Source organism: Bidens hawaiensis, unplaced genomic scaffold (genome assembly GCF_021521415.1).
Source record: "Bidens hawaiensis isolate Kalapana, Puna unplaced genomic scaffold, B.hawaiensis_p1.1 tig00003488_1, whole genome shotgun sequence".
Lineage (NCBI taxonomy): Eukaryota > Viridiplantae > Streptophyta > Magnoliopsida > Asterales > Asteraceae > Bidens > Bidens hawaiensis.
The window spans coordinates 1,243,605-1,264,579 of NW_027491195.1; the positions used below are offsets into that span (position 1 = coordinate 1,243,605).

A 20,975-nucleotide genomic window follows, 5' to 3' on the forward strand; every position below is an offset into this window, starting at 1 on the left:
GAACAATGATTGAACTCAAAAGTTTTGTTCATTAATTATTCTATGGACAACGATTATGGTTGAGGTGCTGGTGCTTCAGGATCAGGAGTAGGCAGATTATAACTAGATGTGTTGTCGGTGTTGGCGCCTACCTCTTCGTAATCCAACTCCGTCATCTCCCTCGATTCACCCCGGCTTTCCTGCAAATAATCATTTTTCAGTCCAATAAAATTCTATTCAAGGATATTACTGACCAAATAAGTCCCAAAGCTTCGTTTTTAACATGACTGAGCTTGCTATTCAAAAGAGGAGTTGCGGCGCATCTTGTTGCCTGTTTATAGGTCACTTTATTGTAATGCAATTATTTGTGGTTAATGAAAAGAAAAATTAGTGTAAAAAAAGGTATGATTAGATTAAAATTTGATTGAAATCATCACCTCAAACAGAGACGGAGGAGGTGCAAAACTATCTTCGGTCTTCAGTTTTCTACTAATTCCTGAAATACAATAGGATATTTAGATGTGCTTTGATAAAATTAAACGATGTGTGTGATAGAGGTGTAAACAAGATGAGCCAAGAAAGACAAATTTCTTTTACTTTCTGGAGCTCGAACCCAGGACCTTTGGGTATTTTGTTTTGTCACTTTGTTAAAAGAAACTTTTGAAAGGCAAATTTCTTTCAGGGCTCGGGCTTTTCATTATTTATTAACTAATTTATATATGTTTATAAGTATTTTTATATGTTTTGGAAAAAAAACTTAAGCACGTCTAAGCTCGGCTGGAGCTTGGTTATGCAGTGTGAAAGTAATATATGTAAGTTCAAAAGTGCTAAAACTCAAGTACATAAGGGCCTTTAGAAAAAATTTCATGAGTCCATCACTACATAAGGCCTTTGAAGGCTCGACGAGCATAAACGAGCTTCCCATTCAAGGCTTGAGCTAATGACTAAGCGAGCTTTATTTAAGATTAGGGCGTGAAAAAGCTCAGCGCAATTCAAGTTTTTAATCGATTAGAGCTCACATAGCTCGCAAACTGCTCATCGAGCTTTGAGGATAGCATAATAATTTGGGAGGATTACAAGCAAATCATTCTAAACGAAACAATTTAGGGAGGATTATAGGCTTACCAGTTGATAACATAAAGAGAAGAGCTATGATGGCGAATGCTTTGCGAGAAGACATTTTCAGAAGCTTCTTCTTCAGCAATTAGTCGTTGAGATGAAGCTTTATAGGAGGCAGTTTGTGTGTGTGATAACTTTAGAGGTAAAAAAGAAAAAGAAAAAAAAAAAAGCGGCTGGCGTGCAGTTGCGTTGACAAATGAGAGAATCTTGGATCAGAGAGTGGTTGCCATGATTTGAAACTATTAAATTAATGTAACTTACATCAATCTCAAAATTTAAACATAAACTAACACTACATGAGAATAGCACATAGCCACATAGAAATGTAGAATTTATTGTACTTTGGTTAAGCTATCATGAATTTAGCGGGTCAGTCTAGGGATGAGCAAATTCAGTATCGGTATCGATTGGTACCGTTGATATCGAATTGATACAAAAATTTTGAGTTTCGGGATATTCGAAATTTTACCTTCAATACCGGTATCGATACCAAAAATTTGTGATTTTCGGAATTGGTATTTTCTGTACCGGTCGGTACCAAGCTCATCCCTAGGTCAGTCTAGGTGCTTGTGGTTTGTTTTAAGTATCATTATTTAAACTGAGTTGATAACTTTATGACATAATCTAAAGTGACTTGACGTAAGGGCAAAATAGAAACAAGGGAAAATTCTCAAAATAGCCCCTTCTAGTGAGAGAAGTCCTAAAATAGCCATTTTTTCCTCAAATTTTTTTATAATTTGGACTGTCAAGACGCATTGGGAAAAGATAAAAATAAAGACGAGATTTCGAAAGAAAGTCAGGTAAAAGACGAGATTTGGGGAAATAATGTCGGTAAAGCCCAAATTATTTATAATCTTGGAGCAAAAGTTCAAATTTTTCAAAAACTTTTTTACTCAAAAAACCCGTCTTAAAAGACTGTTTTTTTATGTTTCCTACCTTTCCCGTCCAAAATTTCAAATTCTTGGAAAATTATATTTTTTACAATTATACCCCTCAACCACCATCACCACCTTGAACCACCACCACCACCATCAACAACGCCGTCGGCCCCACCCCATCACCACCACCGTCACTACCACCATAGCCGCCTCCACCACCGCTGCACCATAGCCGTTGCACCAAAATCGAATGACGTCACTTCACCCAAACTCACCGGAACTCCTAAAGCCGTTGGTAGCGGCGCGAAGCTCGTTAAGCTCAAACTCTTTAAATGCAGGGACATGGACAGTAGATTGATGATCCACCTGTTGTTCTCCATCGCCTTAATAATAACAAATATTCAACAACAAATAATGTTAACTGGTAATGATAATATTAATTAAATGAAGAAAAAATTATTGTTTGCGTTCCTATGATTTTAAGGCGGAGACACAATGAGTCCCTGAAAATTTTTTTGAACTGGTTGAGTCCCCGTGGTTTTAGAAACGAACAATTTGAGTCCTTGTGGTTTCATAAACGAACAATTTGAGTCCTTGTGGTTTCAGTAAAATGAAAGTTTACCCTGAAAGTTAAGTAGCGGCAGGGACTCAAATGGTTCGTTTTTGAAACCACAGGGACTCAACCAGTTCAAAAAATTTTTCGAGGACTTATTGTGCCACCGCCTTAAAACCACAGGGACACAAACATTAATTTTCTCTTAAATGAATTGATAGGAAATGGTAAACTGACTTACTTGGATCTGGTTTGGATTGAGGGAGTTGATAAGGGGATTGGACATTGGCGGTTTTGGACTGGAAGCAGCCCATTGGAATTATTATTATTTCTTTTACATGAATTTGAAGTGATGATGATGAATGAAAACCTAAACCCTATCTGTTAGGAGTTCCGGTGAGTTTGGGTGAAGTGACGTCATTCGGTTTTGGTGCAGCGGTGGTGGAGGCGGCTATGGTGGTAAGGACGGTGGTGGTGATGGGGTGGGGCCGACGGCGTCGGTGATGGTGGTGGTGGTGGTGGTTCAAGGTGGTGGTGGTGGTTGAGGGGTATAATTGTAAAAAATATAATTTTCCAAGAATTTGAAAATTTGGACGGGAAAGGTAGGAAACATAAAAAAACAGTCTCTCAAGACGGTTTTTTTGAGTAAAAAAGTTTTTGAAAAATTTGAACTTTTTGTCCAAGATTACAAATAATTTGGACTTTACCGACATTATTTCCCCAAATCTCGTCTTTTACCTGACTTTCTTTCGAAATCTCGTCTTTATTTTTATTTTTTCCCAATACGTGTTGACAGTCCAAATTATAAAAGATTTTGAGAAAAAAATGGCTATTTTAGGACTTCTCTCACTAAAAGGGGCTATTTTGGGAATTTTCCCATAGAAACAAACATTAAACTCGATTCTATTATAAAATTTGTGTTCTTTTTCGTAATGTATGGATTTTGAATGATTCTATTAGATGCAATCTCACATAATAATAAGAATACTATAATAGCATAGACAGATCCAGAATTTTTTGCTATGGGGGACAGAAATCGGATCGGATAAAAAAATGGGTCGGGTCAAAAAGAACATAGCCGGCCAACCATTCTGGAGGCCTAGAGTAGAATGGACTTTCACGACACATGAAAAAGTAAATTAATATTTTTTTTCACACCCCATTTAAAAATCAAAATACTATTATATTATATTATAATTATCTAAATTTGGTTAAAAATTAAACCCTAAATCAAATAAAATAAACAACATTAAATATTTAAACATTAAACCAAATACGCTATTAACCTATAAAACAACTTTTTAGAACTTAGTATAATACAGTTTACTTGTTGCAGGCGTTAGATGTATATGGTACACAAATTTATCAAAATTATTAAAAATAATTAAACGTTTCGGAAACCAATGACAAATTGATAAAATATATGTTTTCATATAACCTATCATCTTCCTTCTTCATTACCTTCCCCACCCATTATAGTATCAATTTACTCTGTTGTAACTCGCAACATCACTTCCGGCGGTCGGAAAAAAACACGAAGCATCAATCTGAACTTGTTCTCTCTTCACTGTGGTTCCATCCTTGCCGTAACCGACGGTGGGCATGGGCTGAATGTGAATAATCGTATACTAATGCATAGGTACAAATATGGTACTCCGGTAGCCGGACGGTGGGTACCGGCCCACCGTCGCTAAGCCCTAAATCCGCCCCTGTATAATAGCTTTCAAGATTTATGACATATTCTATTAAAGTCACTTAAAGCCTTTTAAACTAAAATCACGCAATTTATGTTTCTTGGTGTTCCAATATTGTGAAATATAATTAAGAACTAGGATAGTGGCCCGTGTTACACACGGGTAGAAAAAATTTCAAACGTCATATATATATATATATATATATATGTATGTATGTAGCTATCATAAGAATTCTTTACATTGTTCTCTGCAAAACCACAAAATGTAGGAAAAATATGTATAAATGGTGTGAATGAGAAACTGTATAAATATACATATCATTAAATTGCTAAAGTTATAGTTATACTAAAAAAGGTAGCAAAAATTAGTTATAAATAATTAATTGAAGTCAAAATCCGTTGTTAATCATTTGAAAGGAAAAGGTTGGTTATGATTCTAGAAAACATTAATTAGTGAGGTTATGATTCTAAAAAATATTAATTAGTAAATTATGTGGCAATTCGATAGATGGAAATCTTGTAAGCTTATGTGGACATCCTATTTGAAGGCCATGTGGATATCTTGTTTTGCTTTAATAGTATAGTAAGAAGATTAGCAATAGGATTAAAATTAATTGATTAATTATGTGGAAATTATAAGCATGGAAAGTGGATAGCATGGAACATTAGTTGGACACCCTAGGAGAAGAACAAGTGGACAAATTGGTTTTGCTTTAATATATTAGTTAGATAGATTAGATTAGATTAGATGTAATAAAGTCAAAGTAAATGTTAAGTTATGAATTCAAAACTTTAAATGTTACGTTTGACCAATGGTTGTGTTATATATTGGTTTAAATATTAATTAACATTAGGATTAAAATTAATTGATTAATTATGTGGAAATTGTAAACATGGAAAGGGGATGACATGGAAATTAGGTAGACACCCTATGAAAAGGACAAGTGGACAGATTGGTTTTGCTTTAATATATTAGTTAGATTAGATGTAATAAAGTCAAAGTAAATGTTAAGTTATTAATTCAAAACTTTAAATGTTAAGTTTGATTAATGGTTGTGTTATATATTGGTTTAAATGTTAATTAGCATTAGGATTAAAATTAATTGATTAATTACGTGGAAAGTATAAGCATGGAAAGGGGGATGACATGGAACGTTAGATGGACACCCTAGGAGAAGGACTAGTGGACAAATTGGTTTTGCTTTAATATATTAGTTAGATGAATTCAAAACTTTAAATGTTAAGTTTGACCAATGGTTGTGTTATGTATTGGTTTAAATATTAATTAGCATTAGGATTAAAATTAATTGATTAATGGTTTGTTGGATTCTAATAATCCCTATTGACTGGTATTGGCCGATAATAATCTCTATTCATTTTTTCACCACTGGCGGTCCCAAATTTAAAAAAGTTGGCCCCTAATGGTCCGTCGTTAAAAAAGACTTAACGACGTTATACTTTTTTCCGAATTTCAAAATAATGTTTTAGGGCTTTTGATCGGAGGAGGATACGAGTCGATTGATGTAAAACTTAGCTCGAAACGGTGATCCAGACGACTTGATTTTTGTTAATTGTAAGTTCGAACACCCAAATTGAAGCATTGTTTCGTTGTTTTGGAGCATCGTTTCGAATAAAGTTTTACATCAATTGACTCGTATCCTCCTTCCAATCAAAATCCCTAAAACCTTTGCTTGAAACTTCATCATCAACTGAAGTCATATGTTGAAAACTATGAAGCGTAAACATGTAGATGTTGTAACATAAGTTGTGTGTTATAAAACTAATTTTATTAAAATTATAAAACATTTAGGTACATAACATATAAAGTGATAAAAATATGAATATAACAACGAGATATAATTATAATTTTTATTAAACCGCGCGTTTAATAAAGCAACAATATAATCCAAACCTCGTGACTTAAACCACCATTTCAATCTAAACATCCGTACATCCGGTCCAAACGTTCATAAATAATTTCTCAAAATCCAAAAAAATAAAATAACAAAGTCTCTAAATTTAAAAAAGTAACAATTAAAATAATTAATTGTCTTTATAACTCAATAAATGATGATTATAATATTATTTTTAAATTTTCTTAAACTTAGAAGTTAATGTTTAAAATGAATGTTTAAATTAACATGTGAAAATTATATAAATGAAAAATTGATAAGTTGGAAGCTTATGTGGACATTCTAGTTGAATGTCATGTAGAACCTTTGTTTTACTTTAATAGTATACTAAGATTAGTTAGATATAATTAAGAATGATAGTTACAATATTATTGTTTTCAATTTTACTTAAACATGATTTCATCAGTCCATGAAATGACTTGGTTAAACCGATAAGATTTTTAGGACACAATAGAAAAAAGGGTTACATGAGACTTATCGATCATAATATTGTTTGCATAATTATTATTTTATTATATCTTGACAAACTAAATAAATAATGAAAGAGTTTTGTAGTGATTATTTAACAATGAAATGCAACTTAAACTTAAACAAATGAGTTGATATTTATATATGCCAGCTACATTTCTCTTAATGACATGAATTAAATGATTAAGCGTGCAAAATGTATTTATCGTAGCTTTTAAAGATAAGGTTAACTTGATATGTTGGCCCTCGCACAATAATTAACCCAAAAACCAGAAATCGAAAGATGAACATGACTTGATTTTGTGGAACAAACAATCGATCAACCAAATCTTTATTAAAAACCGAAATTGAATACTAACAAAAACCCAAACATCTTATATAAACTACACAAAACCCAAATACACTATAACCGTACTTAGCACCTACTAACTAGATAAACACTGAACACTTTCAAACTAAGCCAAACAACTAGATAACTCAAAACAATTATTAAAACTCAACTTAATTAAACTTTTCACTTTGGTCCTTAAACTTTCTTTTAAACACGTTTCAGGATTAACTTTCAATATCCCCTTAATCTTGAAACCAACTCGTTCCCTTCCTAATTCCCAGATTGAACCGCACGGGTTTTATCGTTCTTTCTTCTTGTTCGTCATCTTTCTTTCTTGCTTCTCCACATTCTTTCTTGCTTCTTCTTGATTTCTTGCTTTCTTCATTCTTTCTTTCTTTTTTTTTTTATAATTGTTCTTGCTCTAACTCGAAAACAAGTTTCCTACTCATTCTTGAATTCTTGCAAATTCTTTCTTACTCTCACTATAACCCGAACTAGGTTTCTTACTCTTTCTCTTGCTAAACATAACCAAAACAGTTTATGATTTCTTACTCTTGCTAATGATCAACATATCATATTATTTCACATTCTGTCTTCAAGATGTGGTTCTTGACTACGTTGTTTATTCAATATCTGACTTTTGAATGCCTTTTTTTTCTCTCTTTTCCTTCTATCTTATTTTCCTTTAACCTTCTTACCTTCTTACTTTCAGAAACATGTTATTAATTACCTTCCACCTTTTAAGAAACAAATTCTTGATTACCTTCTACGTTCTTTCAAGAAAACGTATTCTTGATATTTACCTTCTTTCTTACTTCAAAAAACTTGTTCTTGTTTGACCTTCTTACTTACTTTATTTTCTTTTAGATTTTAGAATTAAGCACTATTTTCATACATGTTGTTTGTTCAATTATACAATTTTAGTATTTTTTTTTAATTTATTGCAACCGGATACTTGGATTAGTTTTGTATACATTTATAAATCAGAAGAGACATTACATATTACAAATTTGCTAGATGCGTTAGAAAGAGATCAATTAATAGACGGACTCCAACTCTTTACAACTTATGATAACATTTTAACATGAAATCTTTTTTTATGCTTATTCTTCTAAGTTTGATTTTAGGAAAGCCTGCCCTTCTTTAGATCAGGATGAGAGGGCAACATAGTAGAAATGGAGAATTTTTTTTTTATCAAAAGACCACTTTTACTATCGGGCTCAAATACCTTTTCAAAAACCTATTACATACAACTTACTTCACACAACTAGTTAAAATATGCTTTTAGGTCACAAGGTATACATTCATGCCTGTTACTCCATCTCACCTAAAGGAAATAGTTTAAACCCACTTAACACCCATCAATTTAATTTAGAAACAATTCTTAAATAATTGTGTATGGGTATAGAGAATTTTAAAGTCCATTAACATTTTACTCATATAGCCTTTAACACTCCGTATAAGTACAAGCTTCACAGCGTGTAAATATTTAAAAATAATGGATGAATTACAAATTTTGTCCTTTAAACAAAGCCAATTTATGGATCGTGTCCCTTTTTTAGTTTTCTTACAGGCAGTGTCCTTTAAACATTTTTTTCCTACACGTTATGTCCTTTACGCTAACTGGGTTAGAAAAACTCAGTTTAAAAACGTCACGTGAGTCGCATGGGAGGGTTGTTTGGTCTTTTCATCTATACTGCTTTTCTTTTACTTAAATTCCCCCAAATTAAAACATTCTCCTACGATTCTTCATCCATGAATTTGTATAGTCAAGGGTGCGGTACAAACCCTAAATGGTTGATCCCCGATTCTTCATCCGTGAAGCCTTAGAACAATCGGATGTTGAGAAGTTTTATGGTATGTTCAAATTTTAGGGTTTATAATCGGGTTTATGTAGCTAATAACTGCTTAATCTTTTATTTGTAGTTAATCATCCACATTTGTTCTCGATCAAGTTGCATCATGGTGGTACTTTCACCAAATTTCCGGGACGGGTTTATAACAGAGCCATTGTCAATTTCGTTGACATGCTCGATATTGACAAGTTTTCTGTTCTCGAGCTTGATGGAATCTTGGAGCAATTACAGTATCCTACAAAAAAGGTTAGATTCTACCACTATCTAGTACCTGGTTCAGAATTGGATTGGGGGCTTAGAGCTTTGGGAAGTGATGATGATGTTAGGGGATTTGCTCAGTATATTGGAGCTTGGAAATTAATGAATGTGTATGTTGAGCATGATTACACCTCTGTACACACATACTTCTGCTCACCCTCAAAGTTTATTATTGAAGAGATAACATATGAAGAGTTGCTTGCAAGTGAGATAGTAATAGATAAAGGAAATGCAGCTAAGAAAAGGTTGTTGTTGGAATGGCAAGATAGCATAAATGAGACTGGTAAAGGCAGTGTGGAACAAGAGAAAAATGTTGGAGATGAGACTTTTCAACAAGAGAAAAATGTTGGAGTAAATGAAGATGTTGAAGTTGTTGAAGGTGGAGATGGAGATAGTGAAGAATCTTCAGGTTCAGATGATGAAAGTGGAGATGATATTGGAGATGAAGGTGGTGAAGATATTGAAGAATCTTCAAGTTCAGATGATGAAAGTGGAACTGATGATGGTAGGGATTCTAATTTTGAGATGAGAGATGAATGTTCTGATGAGGATGAAAATGTAGAGGCTTGTCCAGTTAAGAAATCTAAGAATGTTAAGAAAGCTAAGGAGGGTGATGAAAATTCAGATAGTGATTTCAACTATGAAGATGGTGACACAAATGATGTAGATGTAGATATGAGGGATTTTAGATTGCATACTGATTTTGAAGTTGAACAGCAGGATGCAATTGGTAGTTCAGAGGGTTTGGACATTGAAATGGATGATGTTATGTTGGATAATGATAGGTTGTATATAGAAAAACAAGGAGATGAGAGGGACATGGATTCTCTTTTCCATGTGGGGCAAGTTTTTGGTACAAAAGTAGAGGTGAAGGCTATAATCAAGGCACATGCAATTGAAACAAGAAGACAAATTAGGATAAGAAAAGATGATTTGATAAGGGTGAGGGCAGTGTGTGAAGGGGATATGGAAGATGGGTCCCACAGGCAGGGATTGGATCTAGCAGTGCTAATAAAGATCAGGGACCAGACCAGAAAAATATTGGGGGTAGGGGAAAAAGGAAAGACCCACTTGCTAGTAAATGCCCTTGGGTACTGTTGCTGTCATACCAAAAGAGAACAAGTTCATGGAAAATTACAAGGTTGGTAACTGAATAAAATGCCTTCAATCTAGGCAAATTTATGCTTGCACAGCCGGGTTCCTCTCAAACCAATTAATTATTGATCTTCAAGATGACCCAAAGCTGAAAGTTAAATCTATCAAAGAAAGGTTTCAAAGGAGGTTTGAAGTTGGTGTTTCTGACATGAAAGCTTACAGGGTAAAGATGTTGGCCAAGGAACATATCAGTGGAAATTTCAAAAGCCAATATGGGTTATTGAGGGATTATATTGAAGAGGACTAATCCAGATACAACAGTAAAGCTTGAATTAGAAGGATGCACAGATCCAACATCTGAGACAAGACAATTCAAGAGGATATATGTTTGCTTGGGGTCTTTGAAAAAGGGTTTCAAAGCAATAGGAAGGGAACTCTTGGGACTGGATGGGGCTTTCTTTAAAAGTGCTTGGCCTGGTCAACTTTTAACAGCAGTTGGTCTAGATCCAAACAATGGATACTACCCTGTTGCATATGCTGTTGTTGAAGCTGAAATAATGAACTCTTGGGAATGGTTCTTGGAATGCCTTGGTGATGACTTGGATTTGAACAACAGATCTAAGTTTACCTTTATGAGTGACAGGCAAAAGGTTAGTACTTTTGTTTATGTATTTTGGTAATTTATTTAACCATTAGTAGATTAGTGCTTTAGTAATGATTTGTTGTATGTACAGGGTCTTATACAAGCAGTAGGTAAGTTGTTTCCTTCTGCAGAGCATAGGTTTTGTGTTAGGCACATCACAGATAACATGAGAAATATATTCAAAGGCAAGATTTACAGGGATGCTCTTTGGAAGCTGTCCACATGTACAACACCTACACATTATGAGAGAGAGATGAACAACCTAAAAAAGTTAAACAAAAGGGCACATCCTTGGGTATCTAAGATCCCACCAGAAACATGGTCAAGGTCACACTTTACTGGTAACTTCCAATTTTTGTCCTTTATTATCTCATAACTTTCAACTGGTGTCCTTTATCTAACACTATTCAAATGTTTTGTTATAATAGGTAGAGCAATTTCAGATGTGTTGACTAATAACATGTGTGAATGCCTTAATTCAAAGCTGGTAGATGGAAGGGACAAGGCTATTATAACTTTGCTGGAATACATCAGAGAATATTTGATGAGGAAGATTGTTAATGTGTTGAAGGTAATTGATAGGTCATCAGGGTTACTAACACCATATGCTACAAAAATGATGGAGTTAGAGAAGAAGGAAGCAAACAGGTGAGTTGTATGTCAATTTTTACATGTGTTATAACATGTGTGAATGTTTTACATATTTGGAGGATATGTACACTGTGCATTGGAATGGTGAGGAGCATTATCAGGTCACAGGACCAAATGGTGATCAGTGTGTAGTGAACATGGCCACAAATACATGTGCATGTAGGAGATGGGAGGTAACTAGGATTCCTTGCAGACATGTGGTGGCAAGTATTTGGGTGAAGGCTGCTCATGACCCAACTGTTGGCAGGCCAGAAACATTTGTCAACCCAATTTACACAATGGATAGGTGGAAGGCGGTGTATAGCTACAAGGTGTATCCTATCAATGGTATGAGTATGTGGCCCATATCACAAGTCCCAATACAGATCATAGCTCCTAAATACAAAAGGCCAATTGGAAGACCAAAGAAATCAAGGAAAAAGTCAACCGTGGAGAAGGAAGATGGTGGTTCAAGGAAAAAGTCAAAGGTTAATGCAAAGGGCAAGGGAAAGATTGTGGAGGGTGAAGGTCAGCAAGCAAAGGCAGTGAGGAAGTCAAGGCCAAAAGGATCCAATGCTTGTGGGACATGTGGTCAAAAGGGTCACAACAAAAGATCATGCATGGCTTCAGTTGCTGATTAATGTTATCTGACTACTGTTTGACTTTTTATGTAGCTTTTAAGTTGTTGGCTTTATGAACAGGTTCCTTTTGTTTATTGTTTTGTGGTTGTTTAATGGTTGTTGAATGTTTAATAGATGTTTAATTGGCAAGTATCTTTTAATATGGTTGTTCATCATTTAAGTTGGTTGTTGTTTGCATTTAAAATTGTTGTTGGTGATTGTGACTTATATTGGACATATTTGCCCTTGGAACATATTTGAATTATTTTGGGCATATTGCCCTTGGAACAGATTTGACTTAAGTTGGTTATTGTTTGCATATTGATGGATGTGCAGATGTTTAAATGAGCAGATGGATGTGCAGAATTGGATAAATGGATGTGCATATTGTGACTGTTTGTGCAGATTGTGCATAATGTCTCACACACTCTTCACTCTAGCACAATTGACCACACTTGCACATTTGAACACATTATTCAACACACTTGGATCATACTTTGACAACATATTGAACACCCTATTTAGCATTAACACATTACATCATACTACTGATTATACATTGCTTAAAAGGATCCCAAATTACATCTAAAATAAAGTCAAAATACAAAAAGTCAACAACTTCAAAATAAAAGTCAACAACTTCAAATACAGTCAAGTAACTACATTTTCATTGCAATCAACTAATGACTAATCTCTTCTTCATCTTCCTTGCTTCTGCTTTATAACTTTCTAAACTTTGTTCAACATTGTTTTTCGACTTCAACAAGCCCGGGATAATCTCTATTGCCTGTTCACACATTGGTGGGTCACGCCATCCAAGAAAGGGGCAATCCGATGTCTGGAAAAGAGGAGAAAGACGAAGGATAAACGATTATACTAGAACTGAAATCGAATTATAGAGTTACCATGTCCGGACAAGAGAAAAAGCGACGACCAAGATTTCTATCTGTCCATGAAGTTCGAACAACAGCTAGCTTGCCACAAACACAGTAAGTCATCCTCAATTGAGCCATAGTATTTGAAATTCGCATCGAGCCCTAATTTGGGTTATTGAATTGAAGCCCTAATCGGGGGGGGGGGGGGGTTTAAAAGAGGAGGGGAACTGACATACATTTGCAGGTATAGATGAAAAGACCAAACAGCCCTCACATGCGACTCACGTGACGTTTTTTAACTGAGTTTTTCTAACCCAGTTAGCGTAAAGGACATAACGTGTAGGAAAAAAAATGTTTAAAGGACACCGCCTGTAAGAAAACTAAAAAAGGGACACAATTCATAAATTGGCTTTGTTTAAAGGACAAAATTTGTAATTCATCCAAAAATAATAAATAAATAAAAATAGATACCCGCATAAATAAGTTTGAAATGAATTTTGGGGCGGTGTATGTTCCGGTGATGATAGTGTAAGGACTGTTACCGTAACACACACAAAAGTTAAACGGCGTCCAATCTTACTGCTCCGATTACCAGATCTCCGATCTAAACCCTAACTCGGAGCCAATCATCACCGTCGTCCGCATTCTATATCTCTCCGGCGAAGCATTCTATACGTAACGTAAGCCGCAAGTAAGCTGAATTCAATCTATACAATGCGATATAAGATTAATCAGTACACATACGTGTAATTAAACGCTTTAATTTACTTATTCACGTGTTTCATTGCAGCTCAAACTTCAATTGAGTTTTATCAGATTTGAAATTGAATTATTAGGGAGATGGCTAGGTTTAATGTCAATGGGAAAGTGGTTGACACCGTTGATCTGCTTAGGAAGAGACACTGGCCATGGCGGTTGGACTCGTGGCCCTTTGCACTACTTTATGCTACTTGGATGATTGTTATTGTACCGAGTTTGGATTTCTTTGACGCGTGTATTATTCTCGGTGGTCTGTCTGTTGTTCACATTTTGGTGCTCTTGTTTACAGTCTGGTCTGTGGATTTTAAGTGTTTCGTTCATTATACGAAGGTTCGGAATCGGTTGTTTTGTTTATGTTTATGTTTATGTTTATGTTTTGGCTTCTGTACAAGAAGTGAGATTGTTATTTGTATCGTTGTTTTTCAGGTTAAGGATATTTGTAATGCGAATGCTTGCAAAATTACTCCGGCCAAGTTTTGTGGCTTGAAAGAAATAGTGGCGTTACACTTCCGGAAGGTTCTTAGATCAACTTATGTTTTTAGATGTTAGTATGTTACAGCATTTTATCGTTTTATGTTTTATCGTGTGGGAACTAATTTGCGTTGAAATACCATCAAGATTTTGCATAGTTAATTAAAAGCCCTCGCTCCTTGGGCCTAGGCTCATTTTTAAGGTGAGGCTCAATAAATGCGCTTCTAGTTCCTAGGCGAGCGCTTCGTCGTTAACTAGGCGAAGAAGGAAAAAAGGATCAATCTTCCATTGCAATTATACTAATCCTAACTTCGAAGAATTAAGAATTGTGCTTTAAAAATTAAACCGTTTCTAACAAACATCGAGGCCTGGAATTTGGGCTGGCATCAAGGCCGTGCGATTGTAGAAGAGAATCGCAAAAGGGTGTCATTTGATTCTTCGCTATACGAGCGAATTATTAAAGCCGAAGATTGGGGTTGTGTGGAACCAAGAAGGCAACCAGAACATGAGAAGATAAAAGTCGAGCAAAAGAAACACAAGGAGTGCGATTGAAACTTAGATCTAGGGGAGGTCAAAGGAAATACATTGAACATTTTATTATTCAAGTTTTGGAATTAAATTTGAATCTTGACTATTTAAAACTTTTGGTACTAATTAGATGATATTGAATGCCATATAATAGCTTTTATTTATTTATTTATTTGAAGAATAGTACCATTTTTCTTATACATGATATCTTTTTAAATTTTATGTGAGTGCGCTTTTTTACTTCAGGCCCTCGCTTTTTTTTACGCTTTGCGTCTAGGCCCCAATCGAGGCCTATGCACCTTAAGTGTGCCTAGCGCATTTGATAACTATGAGAATTTGTAGAACATAGTCTCTCCTTTTCAAGTTTGTGTTTTTGGCTGAATCTAAAAGCATTGTGCGTGACACACAAGTAACATCATGTTTATTGCTTCTGTCAGTTGCCAGGTTCTTCAACAGAGGAGATATATTTTGATTTCAGAAAGCAGTGTTTCATCTATTCAAATGAGAAACAAACTTTCTGTAAGCTTCCATACCCCTCTAAGGAAACTTTTGGCTACTATCTTAAAAGCACTGGGTATGGTACTGAAGCTAAAGTTCAAGTTGCTGCTGAGAAGTGGGGACGCAACGTGTAAATGTTTTTATTACTGCAACTCCACTAAACATGGTGTTTTTAATGTTTCATTTTTTCTCTGTTTCTAACTCACATGTTGTACTGTTATCTTACTGAAATCTTTTGCCGTCTTTGTAGATTCGAGTATCCACAGCCAACGTTCCAGAAGTTGATGAAAGAGAACTGCATGGAGCCCTTTTTTGTCTTTCAGGTTTGACATGATGCATCCTGTTGCTTGTGCCCTTAGCTTTCACAAAAGATAGGTTTAACGTGGGCTTGCATTATAACTTCTTAATCAAGCTTTTGCTACCTCTGATCTGCAGGTCTTTTGTGTGGGACTTTGGTGTCTAGATGAATATTGGTATTATAGTCTTTTCACTCTCTTTATGCTGTTTATGTTCTAGTCAACAATGGCCAAAAGTCGGTTGAAGACTCTTTCAGAGCTCAGACGCGTAAGAGTAGACTCCCAAATGCTAATGGTGTATCGTTGTGGAAAGTAAGCTTGTTATTATGCCTTTTTTTGTTCTTAGCATTGCATACAAGTTTGTTGATTGCTGACTTATATTGACTTCATCTATTTCCAGGTGGACAAAGGTAGCAGGGACTGATCTTCTACCCGGGGATGTTGTGTCAGTTGGCCGTGCTGCTGGTCAAGATGGAGAGGAAAAATCTGTCCCTGCGGACATGCTTATTCTTGCGGGGACCGCTATTGTGAATGAGGCTATCCTCACAGGGGAGTCTACCCCTCAATGGAAGGTTGTCACATGATTATATGTGTGGTTATGTAGCATGCTTGTGTGAAACTGTAACAAATAGATGTTTGACAGGTGTCAATCATGGGTAGAGGACCAGAAGAGCGTTTGTCTTCTAAACGAGATAAAAATCATATTCTGTTTGGTGGAACAAAGATATTGCAGCATAGTCCTGATAAGGTTGAGCATGGTGTTACATTGAATTGTAATATAAGTTTCAGACTGCGGCTTACAGTTAATGTTTTCTTTTTGTCAATTGTTCCAGACTTTTCATATGAAAACTCCTGATGGTGGCTGTTTAGCAATTGTTTTACGAACGGGATTTGAAACAATTCAAGGGAAATTAATGCGAACCATTTTGTTTTCAACAGAGAGGGTATGTGGCTAATTGTTATTTCAATTGACAATTTTAAGTCATTTTTCTCTATTACTTTATATTTGACAAATTTATATTCCTCAGGTTACTGCAAACAGCTGGGAGAGTGGACTTTTTATTCTGTTTCTAGTGGTTTTTGCAATTATAGCCGCCGGTTACGTACTTAAAAAGGTACGTGTGGCTATCATTTCTTTGTGTTTAATAATTCTTTTAGTATCACTATACATGTGGATGCAGGGGCTTGAAGACCCAAACAGGAGTAGATACAAGCTTCTTCTGAGCTGTTCTTTAATTCTAACTTCTGTGATTCCTCCTGAGCTGCCAATGGAGTTATCTATAGCTGTTAATACATCATTGATTGCACTAGCCCGACATGGTATATTTTGTACCGAACCTTTTCGTATACCGTTTGCTGGGAAGGTGAGCTAAACGCTTTAATCATGGTTATTTAGGTTTAATGTTCTTTAGATTCCATGATTTCATCACAGTTGTTTCTGTATAATCATTCTGCAGGTTGATATATGCTGTTTCGACAAGACGGGTACTTTGACATCTGATGACATGGTATGTCAGTTACAGGTTTAGCATTCATGGTTAAAAGTTTGTTAACTGCCTTGCTTTAATCTATAGGAGCTTTAATCTATGCTGTTTCGACAAGACAGGTACTTTGACATCTGATGACATGGTATGTCAGTTACAGGTTTAGCATTCATGGTTAAAAGTTTGTTAACTGCCTTGCTTTAATCTATAGGAGTTTTCTGGAGTTGGTGGGCTGAGTGATGATGTAGAACTAGAAACGGATACTAAAAAAGTGCCAAACCGTACTTTGGAAATTCTTGCTTCTTGTCATGCACTAGTTTTTGTGGACAACAAGCTGGTATGCAACTTTTCTCATTGTTTTATAAATGTTTTCTGGTTCAAATGAATTTAAAATATATATTGTAGGTTGGTGATCCTCTTGAGAAGGCTGCAATCAAGGGGATAGAGTGGAGTTATAAATCTGATGAGAAGGCGATGCCTAAAAAGTAAACCATTCAGTAATCTTTTCTGCAGTTTATGATTTTGATAGTTGCCGTATCACCTTTTATTTTTCAAGTTCAATGTTTTATATGTTTCTACATCTTACATGACACTTTTTTAAGGAACTTCCTTTTATTTTTGAAGGGGTGGTGGCAGTGCTGTCCAAATTGTTCAGAGACATCATTTTGCATCCCACTTGAAAAGAATGGCAGTTGTGGTTCGTACTGAAGAGCAGTTTTATGCATTTGTAAAGGTGTGTAAAAAGTAAATATTTTAATATCAACTAATTTTCTGCACTTCCCATTTAGGCTTAAATCATAGGACTTGGTGTCTCAGGGTGCACCAGAAACCATCCAAGAAAGACTAAGTGACGTACCAGCATTTTATGTAAGCACCTACAAGAAGTACACACGTCAAGGATCCCGCGTACTGGCTTTAGCCTATAAGCCTCTTCCTGATATGACGGTGACCATTCTTTTCGTTTTGACAACTTATTGTTTGTGTGTGCATATATGTTAGAGGTGCAAGCATCTTAGGCGGGAGGTCTTGGGATCAATCCAGGCAAAGAGTAGAAGTAGATTATGGTGTAGTTTAGGCTTTGTAGGGATAAAGTAATATTAGCCGTTCAAGAAAAAAGTGCTAATATATTTATTTGACTTTTCTATACGCTTTTTATAACCGTTGTTTCACATTGTCGTTTTGTTTTTGTAAATGAATATAGGTAAGTGAAGCTAGAAACTTGGACAGGGAAGTAGTTGAAAGTGGGCTAACCTTTTCTGGTTTTGCGGTGTGAACATATAACTTTTGCATAATGCTAAATTGTATATATTGGCAGTATACTTTCGTTTGACATATTTGCTATATATGGCAACCTTTAGGTATTTAATTGTCCCATCAGAGGAGACTCTGCTGCAGTGTTACTTGAATTAAAAAAATCGTCACATGACTTGGTGAGTTATACTGTTCTACTGATTTAGCTTCCTTTATGTAGTGTTTTAATATTTTTAACATAATGTTTGCTATGCTAAAGAATGATGTGATGATTACTGGACTTGTTTTCAGGTCATGATTACTGGTGATCAAGCGTTGACAGCTTGCCACGTTGCTCACCAAGTTAACATAATATCAAAACCCGCATTAATTCTCGTCCCAACTCAAAACAAGAAACAATTCGAGTGGGTTTCACCCGACGAAAAGGAGATCATGACTTACAGGTTTCACCCAACTAAACTCTTATATTTTTTTAAGATAATATTTTAAAGCCCGTTCTATTACAGTGAAGAAACAGTCGAGTCTTTAACCGAGGGTCATGATCTTTGCATCGGAGGCAATTGCTTTGAAATGTTACTGCAGACCAATTCTGTTGCCAATGTGATTCCATACGTGAAGGTGTTCGCACGCGTGGCACCCGAACAAAAGGAACTCATAATGACCACTTTTAAATCATCTGGAAGAGTAACTTTGATGTGTGGTGATGGCACTAATGACGTTGGTGCTTTAAAGCAGGTAATCTGACCTGTTTACTTATTTGACCCGACCAATACAAAAATTACCTGTTTACATTTTCAGGCGCATGTAGGGGTAGCTTTACTAAATGCAATACCACCTCCAAGTCCTGGTGAAAACCCATCCTCAGAAACAAAGCCGAAGAAACCCAAGCCCGCTACTGAACCGAGCTCGAGTGCCGCCAGTAACCGCCGCCTCACGCCAGCAGAGCTTCAAAGGCAGAAGCTAAAGAAGATGATGGACGAGTTAAACGAAGGAGACGACTGTCGGTCAGCTCCGATAGTCAAACTCGGGGACGCATCAATGGCGTCACCATTCACCGCCAAGCACGCGTCTGTCTCCCCGACCACCGACATCATCCGTCAGGGGCGTAGCACTCTAGTCACCACCCTGCAAATGTTCAAGATTCTTGGACTAAATTGTCTTGCAACCGCGTATGTATTAAGTGTCATGTACTTGGATGGTGTTAAGCTAGGAGACGTTCAAGCGACCATTAGTGGTGTCTTCACAGCCGCCTTTTTCTTATTCATCTCACACGCCCGCCCACTACCGACACTTTCCGCTGAGCGGCCCCACCCGAACATCTTCTGCTCCTACGTCTTTTTCTCTCTACTCGGCCAGTTCGCTATTCATATCCTTTTCTTAATATCATCCGTGAAAGAAGCCGAGAAACACATGCCAGAGGAATGCATCGAGCCCGATTCTGAGTTTGAGAGTAACATGGTCAACACCGTGTCTTACATGGTCAACATGATGATCCAAGTGGCTACCTTTGCGGTCAACTACATGGGTCACCCGTTCAACCAGAGTATATCCGAAAACAAGCCGTTTAAGATTGCTCTTTGGAGTGCAGTCGGGTTCTTCACAGTGATCACATCAGATATGTTCCGGGACTTAAACGACTGGTTGAAACTGGTCCCCCTGCCGACCGAGCTGCGTGATAAGCTTTTGGTGCGTGCGGCGTTGATGTTCTCAGTGTGTTATGCGTGGGAGCGGTTGTTGAGGTGGGCGTTTCCCGGTAAAATGCCAACTGTCAAGGGGAAGTTGAGATCGGTTAATGATGGTAGCAAGCAAAAGTTAGAATGATAATGAATTTTTGTTTGATTAGTTGGTACTTGCTTATTTATTAAGGGACAGAGATGCTTGTCACTTTACCTTTAGTGAAAGAGAGAGAATTATAGATTTTTGTATAATTTTTTTATAGGTGTTATGTTTTGTTTAAGCAAACAATATTCACGAAATTTAATAACTATAAGCCATTAACTTGTTTGTAGAACATTTTGACTTGAAACACACTCGGTGTAAGTGGTTCTATTGGCTACATTAATGAAGGATAAAGGATATGTCTGTGTTCCAGTGTGACTTGAAATTGATGAATTTGAGTTGTAAGAAATATTTAGTGGATGAACATGCTAAGTTGGGTTGAAATGGTGGCTAGCGGTAGTGGGGTGGTGTCGGCAATGGTGGTGTCCATGTTGGGGTGATGACAACTAGTTGGTGTTGGGTGGACGTGGCAGGTAGCCGTGGTGGAAGCGACAACGATGGTATGAATGCTCCTAACCTATTTATTCTAAGCCCTAATGTACTACAAAGGTCACCTTACTTTGTTAAAAGGATCATTAAATTGTTAAACCAAGAACAGCATCACAAATTTCAACTTAACAAATGGCGAGGATGCTTGGGCACTTGATAACTACAATAAAGCTAGTTTATAATGGTACGAATATAGCATATAATGCCGAGATCCCCAACGATTACATTGAATCAACCATAACAAACGTTGAGCGCTATTAAGTCCATTTTTTTAGAACGACTTTCTTGTGTGTTAGGTAACCGCCACTTTTTAATTTGGAGAGCTCCGTTGCCATATTTTGATCAGACTATGTTGTCTTAATCGGGCTCACGCCGGATTCAGAGTTTGGCTTGGTCGTTCCCTCAGGAAACAGTACCGCCAGCTGCAACTTGACAGTTGTGCCACCACAAGAGCAGAACTCCCTGGCGTAACAAACGGTGTGCGAAAACTTGGGTAGAACTGGCAACTT

General features: G+C 36.3%; 1 pseudogene across 1 annotated transcript; it reads left to right on the forward strand.

Annotated features, from left to right (window-relative positions):
- Positions 1–13,751: 13,751 nt before the first annotated feature.
- On the forward strand, positions 13,752–20,223 carry LOC143623525 (putative manganese-transporting ATPase PDR2; annotated as a pseudogene). The gene is made up of 20 exons (XR_013151910.1): positions 13,752–14,000; positions 14,097–14,186; positions 15,107–15,297; positions 15,418–15,490; positions 15,603–15,775; positions 15,864–16,035; positions 16,107–16,211; positions 16,297–16,407; positions 16,492–16,578; positions 16,645–16,827; positions 16,921–16,971; positions 17,159–17,284; positions 17,353–17,432; positions 17,572–17,680; positions 17,764–17,892; positions 18,149–18,214; positions 18,306–18,377; positions 18,490–18,641; positions 18,705–18,933; positions 18,997–20,223. The product of XR_013151910.1 is annotated as a putative manganese-transporting ATPase PDR2 (transcript).
- The last annotated feature ends 752 nt before the right edge of the window (positions 20,224–20,975 follow it).